This window comes from Schistocerca gregaria, chromosome 8, assembly GCF_023897955.1.
Source record: "Schistocerca gregaria isolate iqSchGreg1 chromosome 8, iqSchGreg1.2, whole genome shotgun sequence".
NCBI classification, from domain to species: domain Eukaryota; kingdom Metazoa; phylum Arthropoda; class Insecta; order Orthoptera; family Acrididae; genus Schistocerca; species Schistocerca gregaria.
This window is the reverse complement of record NC_064927.1, coordinates 222,776,138-222,788,590: the sequence shown is the minus strand read 5'-3', so window position 1 is coordinate 222,788,590 and position 12,453 is coordinate 222,776,138. Positions and strand designations below refer to the sequence as shown.

Here is a 12,453-nt window from a genome sequence, read left to right as displayed (position 1 = left end):
AGAAAATATGCCTGACAACACGCAGTGTATCTACAACGGGCAGTCAAAAAGTTTCCGATGACTGCATTGCTGGATGCTCGTGGCTATCAGGCAGTGTCTGAGCTAAATTTCGCGCTCTATTTGTATCTAGTGTAGATTAGCGAATCAGTGTTGCATCACTGAGACTCATTCCTTACGTTAGAAACAAAGTAACAGATGACATGCTATCAGTTATCAAACAAAAATAGAAGCGTCGTACATCTTTCCGTTAGCTTTCACGACAAACATGTAAATATTCGATAGCGAATGAATCCGCACTACAGCTAAATCTTACATAATTTGTTAGGAATAAGCCATCGCTACATTACAAAATAAACCTAAAGCAGAAAATGGAAAATCGGGTGCCTGTTGAAATGGTATGTACACTCTACCTACGTTTGCTAAAGAGTACATGCTTCTAATATTCTACCGTTGCAACCATCAAAGTACTTTTTAAACAAACTCACTCACCACTTGAACGCACGATACAGGAAAGTGGCAAACGATGCATAATTTCTGTGACCTAAACGTTAAAGTTATGAATTAAACGAGTGGGAAAGAACAGAAATAATTAAAAGACGAATAGATGATTAGTAGAATCTCTCAACCTGTTGCGTGCAGGTGATAGTAAAATGTTTCTGAACTCACTACACAAGACCAACATCGAAAATTTCTGCCTCTTGCCCAAACCAGAACACGATTCACAAAATGGACAGTGAAATGTGGAGATGTGCGACTGGAATATTCTGAGCTGCATGGTGTTTATAAATGGTAGGTATGCAGCACGCTGTCAAAAGAATAACGCACAAAGAAAACTAAACATACGTGATACGAAGCAAAAGTCTATCTACTGTTCTTGGCAAAAACTGCGTACCTTAGGCTGGTGCGACGTTGAAACATGAAAGTATCAGAGCGTCTAAGTATTTTATCGTTAGTTATTACCGCTCCTCGGCGCTTTCTGCGCAATATCGATGTTCATTGTCGGGGATACGTATTGGATCCACACAAAGAAGAGAGCGAGACTGGTGCCAGCGGTACACGCGTCACTGACGGTATCCGTGTCCAGGATATAAGACGGCGTCCGTTGCTTCTGGGAGGATGGCTCGTAGTGACGAAGCGATGAGACGAGACGAGTTGAGGCACGGGACGCGGGACACGCGACGCCTGTGCACTGTGGGCCGGACTCGGAAGCGGGCGCCTGCAATGTAGGCCAGACGGCGTGACGTGCGGCGGCCGGCGGGCAGCCTGCGCGCAGGCGCGGAGCCGCCGCAGCTGTTGACCTCGCCTGTAAATACACACAGCGGCAGCGGGCAGCGGGGGTGGCTGCGGGGGCGGCGGCAGCGGCCGTGTTGGGCCAGGCCAAGGACGGCGGCCGGGCGGCTGATCGCGCCACGCCGTCCACCATCAACAACAAGGCGCATCCATCCAACGTGACGTGTACAACACCAGCGCAGATTATTTGATGGCTCGTCTCCACAGCCTATGCGGTGACGCTCGACATGGAGGTATGCCGCTTCGAGTCCAGGTGGTGAGAGGAATTTTCACCACCAGTATTTGGCCATTAAGTGTGGGAGAGGTGGTGGCGTATGCTTCTCGGTCACCAGACCTTGCATGAAAACCCTGTATTAAATTCCAGACCTGTTCGCAGTCTCTCCTGGAATGAGAGCTTGTAGCTCCTTCGATTATGATCTATTCGTCGGATGAGGACGTTGCGCCGGACGATCCACGTGGTGCTCTTCGAGAGGAATAGGCTGTAAGCCGTCGCTGGATTTCACCCAAAACCTTCTCTCATCATAATACAACACATACACACACACACACACACACACACACACACACACACACACACACACACACACACATACACTCATTATGGTGACCTATACTCAACGTTGATAACTCTTTTACTTCGCGAAGGAAAGACAGACATTTCCAGTTGTGCGGCTGAACGCACCTCTGGCAGTCACCCAACCAAGTATGCGATACGACGCTACTTTTACTAAATAAATATGATAAGAAGCAGCAATGCAAAAAAATATTGTTACCTTTTAGATGATTTACGTTCTGTTCCATTGTCATTGCAAACAACAGATAGAGGTGGAATTAAATCTTGTTGTACAACAAAAAAAGAAAATAAAGAAAACACTTCACGTAGTAAGTTCCGTTTAACAGGAGCTTTTAGTTTTACGAGACTCATACCTTCAGCATGTTGCTACAAGCAAATGTCCCTCTATAGAGTGTACATTATTTTGCATGACTACAATGTATTTAGTGTTGTGGTTTTCTTTGAGGTCAGGCAGTCAAAACAAAAACAGTAATGATTGCTGTTTTTAGTGAAGATTCGGAAAGGTCACCAGACAAACGATAACGCGAAATTTGTTATTGCGTGCTATATAGCATTCTTTCTCCTGTGTCCTCAATAACAAATATGAAATTAACGGTTGTTATAGACAAAGTACGGCAACGGCCTTGCCGCAGTGGATACGCCGGTTCCCGTGGGATCATCGAAGTTAAATATGGTCGGGCGTGGTCGGCACTTGGATGGATGACCATCCAGCCCGCCATGCGTTGTTGCCATTTTTCGGGGTGCACTCAGCCTCGTGATACCAATTGAGGAGCTACTCGACCGAATAGTAGCGGCTTCGGTCAAGAATACCATCTTAAGACCGGGAGAACGATGTGCTGACCCCACGCCCCTCCTATCCGCTTCCTCCACCGACGATGACACGGCGGTCGGATGTTCCCGGTAGGCCACTCGTGGCGTGAAGACGGAGTGCTTTTTTTATATATATATAAACAAAGATCAATATGCAATGCGCACTCCACAGAGCAGCATCGAATATGAAATTATAGCAAGATTATATCAGTGTATAAATGCAGTTTATCAGTTTCACAACAGTTATTCATAACGGCCTCTTGTAATTCTGAAGCAACTTCAGCAATGACACCATATGGGATGCAATAACAGTGTTTACATTCTTCATTATTTTGTGCCTCCACAACTGAATATATAAAATTTAATAAAAATCCACAGCTGTATTTCATGTGTGTTTATTACGTCACAGTTGGTTTCGTTCCAAACGTACATTTTCAGGTGACACAGAAAATTCTCTAATTAGTTACAAACACTGTTGGTGAATTTTCGCTGTTACCGGAACATGTTCATTTAGAACAAAATCGGTTGAGGCAAAACAAACGTGCCTGAAACACAGCTGTGGGAGTTGTTGTTAACAGTCGCACAATTGTTACACTGCTGATGATGATCGGGCATATTGAAAGTGGTAGCAAATAACGGTTTGTTAATTACTAGCTCGTGGTGTTTTGTAAAAACGAGTTAGTTTATCCGTTACATAAATAAACAGCTTTTAAGAAACACTTTTTCCTGGGTACGCAACGGACAGGAATGTGGAAATCTTTTTCTGTCTATTCGCAGGTCGCTACCTGACGTGAAAATTTCGGCGGCTGCGAAAATTTTGGCGGCTGCTACGTACTGAGCTGACGTGGCAACTTGCAAGCGGATGAGCGCATCTCTGGCACAGCAATAATACGTGGGTGGCGTAGATGGATGCGGTGGATTTCCTAGAAGTTAACGGCCACGTAGCTATGTACGCTATAGTAAAGGATCAGGCCACGCTGAGACAGAAGAGGGAGGAGGCAGTGGGACGGAAGTAATGAGACGGCTCTTAGCCGGGAGGCCGTAGAGGGCCAGTAATCCGCAGTGTCAGGGTCGGCCCCTCACCGCCTGTTTGTACACAGCAGAGACGGAGGCAGTGGCCGCGCCGCTTGGCCCACGCCAGAGGGCTTCGCGCGCTGCTCTTCAGCCTCGCCACGGCTTGTTATCCAGCCAGTGCTCTCTTTACCCTTCAGGCCCGCCACACCATAAAACGCTCCAGGGGGCAGGGAGGGCTGCGTCGCGACCACTCGTCTGCTCTCGGTGCCAATCACCATTTATTCGCGTCGCTCTCCGCCGCTGCACGCGACTTCTCCAGTCATTTTACTGATTATAACAACACTAATTCCGTGTGGATCAATGGCCAAGCGCAAGTCTTTGAAATGGATGCCATTTTGGCGACTTGCGTGTCCCTAATCTAGTCGTTTAATTCTGTTGGAGAGACCTGCAGCTTGACGTGCAATCCGCACTACGAGTCGTTCCTAGCTAGTTTAAAGCACTCCGTCTTCAGGTCACGAGTGACCTACCGGGACCGTCCGACCACCGTGTCATCCTCAGGGAGGATGCGGATAGGGGAGGGGGGGGGGGGGCGTGGGGTCCGCACACCGCTCTCCCGGTCGTTATGATGGTATTCTTGACCGAAGCCGCTACTAATCGGACGAGTAGCTCCTCAATTGGCATCACGAGGCTGAATGCACCCCGAAAATGGCAACAGCGCATGGCGGCCTGGATGGTCACCTATCCAAGTGCCGACCACGCCCGACAGCGCTTAACTTCGGTGATCTCACGGGAACCGGTGTAACCACTGCGGCAAGGCCGTTGCCCTAGCTAGTTTAAAGGCAAACTGAAATATTCTACGGTCTGACCGGGAGTGGCTCCCTCTACCTTCCGGTTTTCGGGCATACGATTTAAAACCAGACCGAAAGGAAGCATGCTGGTTACCATCACCGCATAACGTTGTGGCGCAAATGATACACTAAAAAATATGCCTGAAATAAACTGGCGAAAAAAAAATCTCAACATATAGAAAGTTGATAAGCGTTTTTCTGCATCTGAAAGACGATATCTATTCAAATTTTGTGCCGGCCGCATAAGAGAGTTGCTAGTAGCGTCACTATCCGGATGCCAACCAGGCTTGCTTTAAATACACGCTGTAATGTTCGTGAGCGTTAGTTACGTTTGACATTGGACGCCACTATCAGCACCTCGATGAGTTTGAGCAAGGTCGTGTAATAGGTCTACGAAAAGGTGGATGTTCCTTCTGCAGTATTGTAGAAAGCCTTGACAGGAATGTAGCCACTGTAAACGGCTTCTGCAGGGTAGTCACGAGAACGTACAGTCGCAAGAAGACCGGACTCCGGACGGCCACGTGGCACTACCGAGAGGGATGAGAATGGTATTCGGTGTAAGGCTCTTATGCGTTTTACTGCATCTGCAGCAATTTGAGCAACAGTTGGCACGTCAGTGACACTACGAATTGTTGTAAATCGATTACTTCAAGAACAGCTCTGAGCCAGAGGCCCTATAGCGTACATTTCACTGACCACAAACCACCGATCTTAAAGATTTAAAATTCTGTCATAATCTATTCGTTAAGACGTATAATCTTACGTTAAAGATTTAACACAGTAAGTAATTTGAAAATTTGTGGTAAGGACTATGGGACCAAACTGCTGAGGTCGTCGGTCCCTAGGCTTAATCTGACTTTAACTTACGCTAAGGACAAAACACACACACACGCACCTATGCCCAAGGGAGGACTTGAACCTCCGACGGGGAAGGCCGCGCGAACTCTGACACGACGCCTTAGACTGCAAGGCTACCCCGCGCGGCAAAGTCAAGTATTAAAGTTAGAAACTGTGTGTGTGTGTGTGTGTGTGTGTGTGTGTGTGTGTGTTTTGAGGCAGTGTAAACCGTGGCGCGCAAATTATCCAGACTACATTCATCCAGTATTTGACAGTGATAGCACTTGGTGACTTCCAACAAACTTTACATATGATTTCAAACTTTTTCTCGCTAATATTCCTCCACAAAATAATGAAAGGAAACAAGTTTATTTCTTGCGGTAAAACTTCAGCATCAGACATAACATTTCAGTTTGTGTCTTTACTGTAATTCGATTCGCAACACATTGAGCAGAGAAGATCCACACGTGTCACTGAATGTGCCTGCAAAATGAAATCATTCCTCGACGCGTAGTTCGGGAGATATGACGCCATAAACATTAAGAGCATTAAAAAGTAGGTGTTCTTAAAACTGAGTTTTTTGGTTTCAGTGCTGTGAGGAAGTGGGGTGGGGGGCTAGTGGTGATACATGTGTGTAAAAAATGCCGACCTGCGCTAGGATTTGGAGTCCACGTCAGACTGTACGTTCCGTCTGTAATTGGCTAGGCCGGAGAGAGGCAAAAGTATCTCACCACCCATAGGGCCATAACTAGTAAAGCACTGTGCTGTTCAGTCCAATCTTCGTACTGAGGCGAGCTTTGGATTTACGCTGTTATGCCCCGTGCGGCATTCAAGGTCAAGAGGAGGAATGGAGCACTCGCATTTGTGGTTGTGTGGTGTTGAGATGCCAGCAGACAGAGAAGAGGTTGCACACGTGTGGACTCCAGACTCCAGACAGCTTCAGCGGGTGGAGGGGGCGGGGGGTAGACGACGCGCAGTTCCGGCCCCACAGCATGCTCTGGCCGCTCCGTCTGTCGCTGCTGCCGCCGCCGGAATTCCGCCTGTCCGCCACCTCCGGAGTGTTCGCTCTAACCAAGCGATTGGCAACTGTCGAACTGCTAGCACGTTCTGACTGTGCGACAAGGACGTTAGTCGTTTTGCATTCCACAAAAGGATAATGACACTCTTTAATATGCGAGAGCGGTTGGCTCTAATCTAGGGCGTATGAATAATGAAGGCCATTTGAGAAATACATTTACCTGTGCACTGCGTAAAATACTGTTGATCCGATCTTCAATGGCTGTAAGCACTATGGGACTTAACATCTGAGGTCATCAGTCCCCTAGACTTAGAACTGCTTATACCTAACTAACCTAAGGACGGCACACACATTCATGCCCGAGGCAGGATTCGAACCTGCGAGCGTCGGAGCAGCGCGTTTCCGGACTGAAGTGCCTACAACCGCTCGGCCACAGTGGCCGGCTCAGGTCCGTAGACCGGTTTGATACAGCTCTACACACCAGGCTGTCCTGTGCAAGTAGAGCCACCTCTGCATAAGTAAGCGAATGCAGGAGGACATAAAATCGCCGTGCATGTATCTCTGTACGCGTCCTAACGTCTCTTATCACAGTGATCCCAATGAGTTATATCAAAAGTCTCCGGACACCTGTTGCTGGACATTACTATGAGCTTTGTCCACCCATCGCCTCTATAACGACTTCAGCTCTTCTTGGAACGCTTTCAATGAGATGTCCTAATGCATGTTGAGGAATGGCAGCTCATTCTTCCCCAGGAGCCGAAACCAGAGAAAGTAGTGATGTTGGTCGCTCGGGTATGGAGTGAGGTCCACGTTCTGACTCATTACTAAGATATTCCATTGGGTTTCAATCGTGACGTTGGGCTGGCCAATCCACTTCAGGGATGCTTTTGTCAAAATCAGCGCGTCACAGATGCTGCATTATGACAAGAGTGCGCTGTCATGCTGATACAAAGAATTATCGTCTCTGAATTGTTCCACTACTGCGCCCAGTGACCAATGCTATAACATGTTTTCATATCCTTCCGCATTTAGCAATTTCATAGAGAAATAAGGGGACCACATCCTAATCAAGAAAAGCACCCCTACACCATAACATCACCTGCTCCGTAATTCGCTGTTGGCACCACAGATGATGGCAGGAAACGTTCTCAGGCACTCGCCAAAGCCGAACCCCTCCTTTGAATTCCACAGGGTACAACATGACTCATCACGCCAAATCCGACTCGTTTCCAGTAATGCACTGTCCAATGGCGTCTCTCTTTAGGCCCCGCAAGCGTCGCTTAGCACTGACTACACAAGTGTGCTTCCGAGTAGCTGCTGGAACGTTGTATCCCGCACCTTTCAACTTCGTACGCACAGTCATGGTGCTAGTTGGACTGCTGGTAGCACTTTGGAACTCAGGAGTGTTTCCTTCCGCTGATTTTTAGCGATTTTTTAGAACCATCTTCCCCAATGATCGACGGTTCCTGTTCGTCAGTACGTGAGGTCCGTCTGCTCTTGGTCTAGTTGTGGCTGTTCCTCCGCGTTTTCACTTCACGATCAGATTACCAGCAGTTGACTTCGACAGCTTTAAAATGGTTGGAATGTCCCAGATTTTTTTTTTTTTTAGGTGACATCCAAAATAGTCGACGCTCGATTTCATTGAGCACTCCTGACATAACCATTTTACCATTTATGCTTCTCTACTGACGACAACGCACTCCCCACCTCTGTTGACATAGTGATCAATTGCGTATTGCATAGGAGTGTCCGTATACGTTTGATTAGACAGTGTACGGTGGTCGCAGCGGAAGAAGCGCAGGTAAATCCCCCAATACTGCTGTTCTAAATTTACTGAATAAGATTTCGAGATCAGTGTAACCTTTCTTCGGATTTTGCCGTTCAATTTCCTTTAAGACTCTAATAACAATGTGAAAATGTTAGCGCTCGTATGAAATACAACTAAATACATAATACTCAGAACAACCGCTGTTTGCAGCAAGCGTAGCGGAATAATGAGTTGTACGTAACCAATTCTCGTGGCGACAGGTCTCCAAAGATATTTCGCTCGAGACATGCTGTGTGAAGCTGCAGCTGATGAAGGACGGGTGACGGGACTATCCACCCAGCGATAACGATGAACTCGGCGTTCCCAGAAATGTCAACGTTGGATATGATTCGGGGTATCTCGACTGCTACGGAAATATTTTGAAATCTACATGTGTTATTCCAGTAACTGCGTATACATCTAGATGGCCATTGTCTTCCTGTAAGATACTATCCACTGCAAACACGGTAATCAAAATGTGGGACTGAGTGTTAGTTTCGAGGGTAGGTCCGTAATCAAACCTCCCACGAGAATTTACCTCGTAGCTGTTTGATCCTTTGGAATGCCACACCACCGTTCTCAAGTCCAGTTTGAAATCTGTAGCGGCAGAACTGCTACTGTCTGGAAGGAATCGACGATGTGATATCTGTTTTGTTGTTCCCTGGCATTGCGGTATTTCCCCTGTGCTATTGAACCGAAAATGCAGTATGTACTGTACAGATGAGACACACGTGTTTTGCTGGATTGTTGACGATTTACGTCGTCCGTAGTGCTCCCGCCAGTACGCCCAGCGCCTACAGAAGCCTTAGAGTGCGGGGGTTCCCCGAGTGCAAGCTTGTGGGAAGGCAAATGGAGCCGCTTCCGGCGCAATTAGTTTCGGCGCCGCCGCCAAACGGACAGACCATATGGCGGCCCGTTACCGGACGCACGCGCCAACTGCACAAATTCCTTCCTCCTCACTTTCCTATTGGTTGGATGGCCGTCTAATTATTCAGCACAAGGGCTGGACAGTTTCGTGGCGCAAAATTGCTGTAATAATGTGCCTGCGCGCTTGCAACGTGCGACTTTCGGTCGTGTTTTTCTGCTTATTGTCCAACGGCCAGCGCGAGCACAGATATTTGCGTCTCTAGTGTTCGACAGTCTTGCTTCGCTTTCCTGGCTACTGCCCAACGGCGTGTGTTTCCGAGTCTAGTTATCTTACCTCCAGAATGTTGTTATTCGAGCTGTTAGGATTACCCCTCAGATAACTCCGATCCTGTTACACAAGTAGTGAACTACCATCTAGGCGGCAACTAGGTCGTATCTTGGCTTGTAATCCGCTCAATAGACATTTATAGTTGTGGGGCATATGACAGCTTCCAGCGTATTAGGGAGTTCACTCTTTCTTTCGTCGAACGTTAGTAGTTGCTTTGCCACGACATTTCATCGTGCGCTACTGTTGTGGCACCTTAAAACGCTAAACGATTGCATACGTCCAAAAAAAGTATGCAGCGAATATGGGAGAGTGAAAGTTGTAGAAATCTTACGCTATTTGGGGAGCAAAGTGATTGACTATGCCCGAAGTCCAAAAAGCGTTCAAATGTGCGTGAATTCCTAAGGGACTAAACTGCTGAGGTATCCGGTCCCTAGACTTACACACTGCTTAAACTAACAACAACAACACATACACACACAGACATACACACACACACACACACACACACACACACACACACACACACACACGCTCGCGCGCGCGCGCGCGCGCGCCCGAGGGAGGTCTCGAAATTCCGACGGGAGGGGCCGCGCAATCCGTGACGTGGCGCCCTAAACCGGGTGGCCACTCCGCGCGGCAGCCCGAAGTAGAGATAATATAAAATGCAGACTGGCAATAGCAAGAAAAGCGTTTCTGAAAAAGAGAAATTAATTAACATTTATGTAGACTTAAGTGTATCTGGAAGTATTAATCTAGAACTGAAAAGTACACCATAAAGAGTTAACACAAACACAGAATAGAAGATTTTAAGAGAAACGAAGACATTGATATAAATTCAGTGGTAACAAGTTAAATTTTGTGCCGAATGGGACTCGAACCAGGATCTCCCACTTTACACGAGCTATCGCCTTAACTGCCTGTTTTTAAACTGGAAACGATAAGTATCCTGATTGTCAGAATATTACCAGATGCACCGAAAAGATATTGAATGAAGAAAAGTCACGACCAAGATTCGAACGCAGACCAGCTGGTTGGTAGCCTAATACCTTAACCGCTTTTTTTTTTCACGAAAAAACATCGAATGATAAAGAAAGCCACACCAAGAATAGAACATGGATGACATGGATCAGCAGTTTGGTGCCTCGCCCATCTGGACACGCTTCCCATCCGGCCCAAATTCTCAATTTGTCGAGCACTAGTAGCGTCCACTGTCCATTATCCCCTTTGCTCGCAGCTTTTGGCCGAGTCTCGCAAGAGTTCGGACGTAGTGTGCATCCGCACTGAAATTGATGTGAGCCGTGTGTGGTGTCCGTTCTGTCTGACATGTCTGAAAAAACAGAAGCTGGCCATATATTAGTAATACCTAAGACTTGTCGGCATTTTATACCATCAGTGCTGATGCACCTTAGTCCCGACCTCTTGCGGGAATCATGTGGGATATTGCGAGCAATGAAGAAAACGGGCAGGGAGGCGCTACGGCAATAGTGTGAGCCAATTAAGGGAAATTTCGGTTGGACGGAAAAAGTGCTCAGATAGCCGAAACGGTTTAGGAGACCACTCGCTTAAAGCGGGAGGTGCGGTTTCGAGTCCCTGTTCGGCACAAATTTTCACTTGTTGCCAATGAATTATTTCAATGCTCTCATGCGGCTGATGTCAGTAGTTCTCTTTCGTCATGTATACATTCGGCTGCGGAATCATGACTGTGTGGCGTCTGTTCTTTCATGTTCGAAAGTACAGATCCCCCCACGTATAACAGGAATCTTGTTCTTGTTTATGTTGTTTAAAACTGCTTACATTAGCATTATTATTTATTTTGCTATTTTGTGTTGCTGTATCTCTCTAAACCTGACGAGCGACAGAGCTCGCGAAACTAACAGGAAATTGGCTCCAGATTTAGCGCTGTCACCAAGACATTGATTTAGTACGCAGTAGATTGTACAGGGGGTACAGAAGGAAGGACACGGTTCAAATCTACATACGGCTATCCTGATTTATATTTTACGCGGTTGTCGTATATCTCTACAGCTGAATGCTGAGGTGTATCCTTTACAATGCCGAGCCCGATTTTCTTCCTCATCTTGTGACGCCTGTACTCCATCTCGCGTAATCTCGACGTTGATGGAGCGTTAAACTCTTCCTTTCCTTTTGTGTTCTTCGAAGAGTCTCACCTCTGAAGCTCGGCTCACAATTTTCAGTACAGCTCGTACAAGACACAGAGTACAGTGCAAAACACACAGAACGCAAAATTGGTAGCAGACATTGCATCAGTTTAATATTTCTGTTTTTTTTTTCAATAACCATGAAAGCACGCCTTATTGATTCACGATAGTATCCTAGACGTGAATGGATGAAGCGAATGTTGCACCAAAACGATTGTCGTATTTTGGAAGAAAAGGGCAGTGCTAAAAGCAAACAGTGTAATAGCGCAGGCCCGGAAGAGGCGTTGTAATACGGCTGTGGCACTGCTTATGGGCTTTTACGGGCGTGTTTAATGGCTCGTCATCCAGGAGCGGCCTTTCGGCGCTCGCCAATCGCTCTTTTTGCGGGAACGATTGGTGCGGGCGCGCCCTTCTCGGGTTACGAGCGGCGCGGCGCGGCGCGGCGGTCTGGCTGCTGTTTTTTTACGCCGGCGTGGCCCGCTAGCGAACACGCGCCGTTTTATGGGCTGCCGTACACATGTTCCTGGCTGCCTCCCTTCCTCGCTTTTTGGCCGCCCTCCTTCTTCCGGACAACAGCCAACAAAGCCAGGGCGAATGTCCAGACTCACGTTTCGCGTCATGCTCCCTGGCAATCTCTGTCTTACAATCGCAGCATTTGTTTTTAGTCTACAACAGTAATTCTCAACCCTCAGTTTAATTCATTTATTTCAGTATGTTCCTTCCCGTATCATACAGCTTGCTTTCCGTTGTTTACGGCAAACATCTCGAGTACGAGGATGCATGTTCAATATTTAGTAAGGCTCATTTGAAAGTGTTGTGTTAACAGTTATGACAGGAAAAAATATTAGGCGCTAATGGTTCACCAAGTGCATTAGGATAGCGACAGAAAATGAGTAATTGG

General features: G+C 47.2%; 1 protein-coding gene and 1 pseudogene across 8 annotated transcripts in view; one reads left to right on the top strand and one right to left on the bottom strand.

Moving 5' to 3' along the window:
- The window catches only part of LOC126285408 (DNA N6-methyl adenine demethylase), a 452,634-nt gene that overhangs the window by 169,344 nt on the left and 270,837 nt on the right, over positions 1 to 12,453 (top strand). The window lies entirely within an intron of this gene.
- Positions 4,395 to 4,512, bottom strand: LOC126285550 (5S ribosomal RNA; annotated as a pseudogene).